Genomic DNA, 7,039 nt, shown 5'->3' with positions numbered 1-7,039 from the left:
TTTAAACTCCTCACAGTAAACCCTAGGTTTAACTAATCGAAGCACAGATCAAAACACAAAATCAAAGCACAAAATTGAAACGCAAAATCGCTAGCCTCTTGTGTTGGTATTTCAGGATCCATACAAAGAAAAACTAAACTAGTTCACAACGGAATAAAGAACTAGTTGTACATTTTCTTGTAGCTAAAGACCTTTTGATCTTCTACTGTATTCCTCTCCTCTTCTTGGACATCGTGTGGGTGACGATCTACCAAGACGAAGACACCCGACCTTCTCCTTCTTTTCTAAGCTTTCGGCCACCAAAGAATACAAAGTGAAGAGGCATCCTTCTTCTTCTTCTTCTCCTCCTCCAAGCAACCGACCACCAAGGTAGAGTCTTCTCCACAGGGGCATCGGCCCTAATGAAGAAGAAAGGATGGATGCAGTCAGCCTTTAGGGAAAGAAGACAATAGAAGAAGATAGAAGAAGGGTCGACCACACAAGAGAATAAAAGAGGAGGCTTAGGTTGTGTTATTAGAGAGCATCCCCTCCTCCTCTTTTATAATCTTTGCTAGCGGCTAATAAGGAAAGTTTTTAATAAAATTTTCTTTTATTTGCTATTGTAGATGGTTACAAAAAAGGAAAGATTTTAACAAAATTAAAGTCTCTCTTTTAAACCATTGTAAATAGCTATAAAAGGAAAGATTATAACAAAATTTTGTTTTAAACAAAATCTTCTTTTTATTCCTATAATGGTTGGTTACAAAAAAGGAAAGATTTTAACAAAATTAAAATATCTCTTTTAACCATTGTAGATAACTACAAAAAAGGAAAGATTTTAACAAAATTAAAATATCTCTTTTAACCATTGTAGATAACTACAAAAAAGGAAAGATTTTAATAAAATTAAAATCTCTCTTTTAATCCATTGTAGAAAGCTATAAAAGGAAAGATTTTAACAAAATTTTATTTTCAACAAAACTTCCTTTTCTCTTCTTATATGGCCGACCCCATGCTTGGGCACCAAGCATGACTTGGCTGACCCACATCTTGGGCACCAAGAGGGCTTGGTCGGCCCCTTACTTGGGCAGCAAGCAAGGATATGGCCGGCCCCTCATTTGGGTATGAAGTAAAATCAAAATGGGTGAAGACGAGGCTTTATAGAGGCTATAACAGGGATCAAGAGGAGGAATTGGTTTTGACCTCCTGATGAGCTTGAGCTTCCTATGTTCGATCCGAACATCCAACTCAAGTTCATTAATAATAATTCATACCACTAAAGAGTTATTATTAAATTACCGCACCAATCCCATATTACATTATGGGCTCCTTCTTATCATGAGTGCATTAATCTCTCTGTGTTTAAGATATCGAATGTCCATTAATTAAATGAATTACTGACAACTCACTTAATTAATATCTAGCTCCAAGAGTAGTACAACTCAACTTCATTGTCATATCGGACTAAGTCCACATGCAGGGTTTACATGACAATCCTTATGAGCTCCTCAAGGGGACATCATCAACTTAGATAACTAGGGCACAATTTCCTTCTATAATCAACAACACACCATATAAATAATATTATTTCCCAACTTATCGGGCCTATTGATTTAACGAATAAATCTCACCCGTTGATAAATTAAAGAAATAAATACTAAGTATATGTGCTTGTTATTATATTGGGATTAAGAATATGCACATCCATAATAAAGGAGGTTATGTTCTTTTATACAGTCAGTATAAAAGGAACAACCTCAAATGATCTTGCTCAATACACACATAGTGTACTAGTGTAATTTTATAGTCAAGATAAACTAGTACCAAATTACACTACAACCATTCAATGATTTGTCCCAATCCATCTTGGTTGTGAACTACTATTTACAATTTATAAGGAACTGATAATATGATCTTCTGTGTGACACCACACACCATGTTATCTACAATATAAATTAAATGGACAACTGCATTTTACTAAATGCAAACATTTGACCAATGTGATTCTCATTTCAAAATAAATGTTCATACATAAAGCTAGGCTTTTAGTATACATCCTAACAGATGTGACATGGAATCGACAGACATGATACTCCAAGCGACTCCAAAATCACTACATGCTACCTGAGGAAAAAAACAACACAGATATACAGTGATGAGTGAGGGTCACGCAGCGGGTAATAGACAAGATAGTGTATCATCCATATAAAACATAGATATCAAAGTATACAGTCTTAGTAGGGAAGTAAGAATATGATCATATACGACATAATCAATGCATCTAAACATAACTGACATAATGAATACATATACCTAATCTGGATCTAACATAGAAGATCATGATCACCCTTAGCATAATAAACATGCATACTCAATTTGGATTTAACACATAAGGTCAATATCAAAAATGACATAATAAATGCATATACCAAATATGGAATTGACACACTGTATAACGATCAGTAAACTCACTGGGGATCAGCAACAGATCTGCTCATAATACTTGAGCAATATAACTCACAGCATATACATGTATAATAAATGACATGCATGAAGCATGACAACCATATGCAACAATCATAGCTCAAACAAGTGCAACATATCACAATCACATGTAGCTAGTATCTACTAGACATGTATGCAAATATATCTCCATAGATGCACCGCGCATCATATGCAATTGCACATGCATGCCACATGGTCACTCCCGCCACCCCTCAAGACACCACGACCCCTATATGGCCGAGAGGCTTGGGCCTGTGACAACTGTACTACCCTCCAGATACTAAAATAGAGTGGTCGAGGCAGATAGTTTACTAAGTAGCTATCTAGCTACATAACATCAGGGTCCCTAACTAGTCACATCTCTAGCCCCTTGACTATTATACCCTCCAGATACCACTACTCATGAGTGGCCAAGGCTGATAGAGTATAACACTAAGCGGCCAAGTGAGCACGACAGGACTAGCTCCACTCCTAGCTACCACACTCCCACAGTGGCCGAATGGGCAGCTAACATGACTGACAACTAGCTCATACTGAAAGGGAGCAATGGTCGACGAACCGACCCATACCACATGGGAGCAATGGTCGTCAACATATATATATATATATATATGACTATTAATTAGCTCATACCACAAGGGAGCAATGGTCGTTAGTGTGCATATGATGCAATGATACACATGATATAAATAATCATGATACCGACAAGATATCGACATAATCATCATCAATGCAACACCTCAATCCATCATAAATACCTCCAATACATGATCCATCAAATAGTACACATCTATAGGTAAGGGTAGATCCAACAAGTGTATACTAAATATCAAATACAGTAAGTAGCATCACCAGACACGTACACATCATACACGTATGCAACTTACAACGTAGGTATGATCAACATAATACCTCCAATATCACACCAGACACATGCACACAACCACATAGGTATAATCAACAAGAAACCTCTAATAACCACACCGAACAAGTAAACACACATAACATGCAAATGGACAATCAACCAAGTGACTCCTATAACACATTCCAATCATGAGTAACACAACATCAAATGCATAATCAGCATGTTAACTGAGTCAACAAGATATCCCCTATCATACATACTCTACATGTATATACACAATAGAGTATAGATATCCAACAGCTAAGATTGTATATAAAATAAATAGATCATCTCAAAGGTCAAGCACAAGTATCAAGCAGGATAATAATACAGATAGATTTAAGGTAAAGCAACCTAATCCATCAAATAAAAACAACCATGCACTAAGTTTAAGAACTAAAGAGGCCAAGGAAAAAAATACCCGCCTTAATCTGTCAATCGTATCAGAATAAAATCCACGTCGTGCTGCTCGCCCCAAATCAGAATCCTACGTGGCCTCACAAATAGCGTAACCGCAATCTAAAACAAGTAGTTAACCCCAACTTATTAATTAACCTTTCTAACCATTTCACCATCCAATAAGGTTTTAGTTCAAGTGTAATCAATTCAACACTCACCCAATTCCAGTGTGCTCTACCGTTGATTTGTGGACAAAACCATTGCTTCTGAAAAATTATAGCCGGAGCTAAGTAGAGTTGCTAATCTCCAAATTAGGTACCCTATAACACCACCATCCCAACCACAATTGAGCATTAGATCCAATTCCATGATGCACACCTTATATCTGAAATCAAATCTAATTACCAAACCATTACCTCTTCTTCTTTAGCAATCGATGGTGGCATAATTCAGACTAGCTACTAGCAGAGCCAGCTACTAGCTATCGATGGTGATGTGGCCTAAACTAAATGAAATTGCTACCCTCCAAGACAATAACCCCAAATCAGCATCACGTGAGGATCATAGATCAATCACTCAAATCATCTACTAAGTTTAGTTGATTACCTCCAAGGTGACAGCAAGGTAGCTGCTATCAAAACTAATGGATGGAGCTAGGGCAGGGGATGAATGAGATCAGCGACGGGTCGGGAGAGAAAGAGGAAATCAGAAGCGAGGAGGAAGAGAGGGCACGAGCAACGATGGATCTGTGTCAGTGGAGGAGGGAGAGCCTCACTGGTGACAATCGACCGACCTAGAACGCTGGCATTGGCGGTCGACCATCGGCACGGACCTCACGACTCACATGGAGAAGTGGATCGGCGATAGTAGCTCCTACAAGACTGGCGGTGAGATGGCAATGACAAATTGATGATGTCGTAGAGTTGTCTTCGCACGGAGGAGATGATGATTTTTCCCTAAGAGGCGACACTCGATCGAGTGGCACTCGAAGGGCTCTCGGGCACTAGCACCTCGTGATCAAGCCTTACCAAGGCTGATGACTGGCATTAGGCTCTGGTGGTCGGTGGCGATGCAGAGAAGAGGGCGGCAGCAGTGATTGGCAAATTGGAGGAGAGGGGAAGTGGCTTCGTGTGAGTGAGAGATATCGGAGGGGAATGAAGGAAGATGGGAATCAGGTGATTTGAAGAAGAGAAACTTAGGTTTTAATTCTTATACCTGGGTTAATGTAATCTCAATCTTAGGTTATTTAAAACAATCAACTCCTAACTAAATGGGTATTTCAAACAGGCTTCCTTCTAGCTCAATAGATCTATCCTCTTGAAAATATATCATATGAGCTCCAATTAAATCACAAAAAATTTCTAAAAATTCTCAAAAAAATCTAATAAGATTATTTCTCAAATAACCTTATTATTTAATTATTATTTGGGTACCATATTTTATATTACACTTTAGTTCATAAAAGAGCCTCCAACTGATGAATCCGTAAAGATTTATCTGAGAAAGAAATCCCCATGTAGAATATATACAATTGTAGCCACCATTCTAAACCATGATGAGGGCATTGCCTTAATAAAATTTTAAATCTCTCCCATGTTTCAAATAGTGATTCTCCGTCTGCCTGAGCAAAACTTGTAATGCACTTCCTCTACATTGTTCTGCTTGGAGGAAAAAAATGATTTAGAAATTTCTGCTCCAATTGTTCCCAATTGTTATGCTTTGAGGATGGAGAGAATAAAACTAAGTCTTCACCCTATCCTTGATACTGAAAGGAAATGTCATCAATTAAATGGCATCCGCTGAGACACCCTCACAGTTCACCGTATCACAAAGCTTCAAAAATGTCTCAAGGTATACCCTCTATTTCTTGACATCAAATTGGGGCATGCCCATAAAGCCCTAGATAGTTATCCCCTTATGGCAAGCCAATTACATTCAAGGTGATAATGCTAGAAGTTCGCTTTACGGGACTATCCCTATCACTAGGGCTCCATAGTTCATCTATATTATTACCGCTACATGATGACGGACTCTCAACGTCCTATGGCATTTATAACGTACACAATAAAATCAAGAACAAAGAATAAGCATGTCATGCAATAGAGAAAGTTAATAAATACTTAGTTCTTACATCAACAATTACATTATAGCTACTTCCTACTCCTAAAAGTTGGAGAACTACTCCATGGAAATGGAGATACAACCAAAAGACATAAGGGGAAGCATCTAACAACTCCAAATGGAAAGAAGGGAGAAGAGAAAGCTTAGCGAGATAGAACCTATGTCTCTGGAAGGATTTCTATGCTCCTATGGTGGACAGATCGTTGCGATAGCTCCTTGATGGTGCTCCTAGGGTTTCTCTTTTGAGGAAAGCCCTCTCAGAGAAAGGGGGTGGAGTCCCCTTGTCACGCACCGAGGGTATACTTGTCCGCCAAACCGGACAGTACCCCCTAGTGATAATATAGGAAATATGATATCGAACCAATTCAAGCCAACATAAAAAAAATACCGATGTTATATAACAATACCAAGTCACAAATAACAATGCGTGTATGTATGCATATACATGTGAAACACTCAAAAATCCAGATCAGAGAGAACTATAACTATAAGCAACGGAAACAATAAAATGAAGTAACTAAACATAAATCCAACTGGAGCGAGGCTGGCAGCCAGGATCTTTGAGCGACACAACACCTCCTCTATCTGCTAACCTGAAAGTCAAGGGAAAAGTAAAGCATAGTGAATGCAACCACTCAGTGAGTAGAAGAAGATAGTATATGAATAATATACTGACAAAAGATCAAATGATGTAATCTCAAGTAAAATATTTACCAACAAACGTAGGTGCCCCAACATAATCACCAGCTAACCAAAAGTATAATCAATAACATAGCACTTTACTAACCTACTCAACCAAGTATAACTAACAAATTGAGAATACATACAGTACATCCAAACCTGCATTAACAGAAACATGACTGACATATAATAAACACATAACAAATACTGACTGCAGGAGAAACGCTCTACCATGGATGATCCCATGGGCAGTCAGGGTAAATGACTATTCATTATCTACAGGAAAACGCTCTACCACGAATGGTGCGGATAGGATAAGGTAGCTATCTGGCTCCCTTATCACTGACTGTGGTAGAACACTCTACGACGGATGATCCCGTGGGTATTCAGGGTATGTTACTAGTCACTGTCTGCGGGAAAACGCTCTACCACGGTTGGTCCTATGGGCAA

At 38.4% G+C, this 7,039-nt stretch overlaps 1 non-coding gene across 1 annotated transcript; it reads left to right on the top strand.

Annotated features, from left to right (window-relative positions):
• The first annotated feature begins 5,334 nt into the window (after positions 1-5,334).
• LOC121998862 lies at positions 5,335-5,441 on the top strand. Its single transcript, XR_006116652.1, has one exon. It is a non-coding gene; the product is annotated as a small nucleolar RNA R71 (small nucleolar RNA).
• Positions 5,442-7,039: the final 1,598 nt, after the last annotated feature.

The sequence above is a fragment of the Zingiber officinale genome, chromosome 6A (assembly GCF_018446385.1).
Source record: "Zingiber officinale cultivar Zhangliang chromosome 6A, Zo_v1.1, whole genome shotgun sequence".
NCBI classification, from domain to species: domain Eukaryota; kingdom Viridiplantae; phylum Streptophyta; class Magnoliopsida; order Zingiberales; family Zingiberaceae; genus Zingiber; species Zingiber officinale.
Note: the sequence above shows the minus strand (reverse complement) of the source record. Positions and strands in the feature narration are given on the sequence as shown.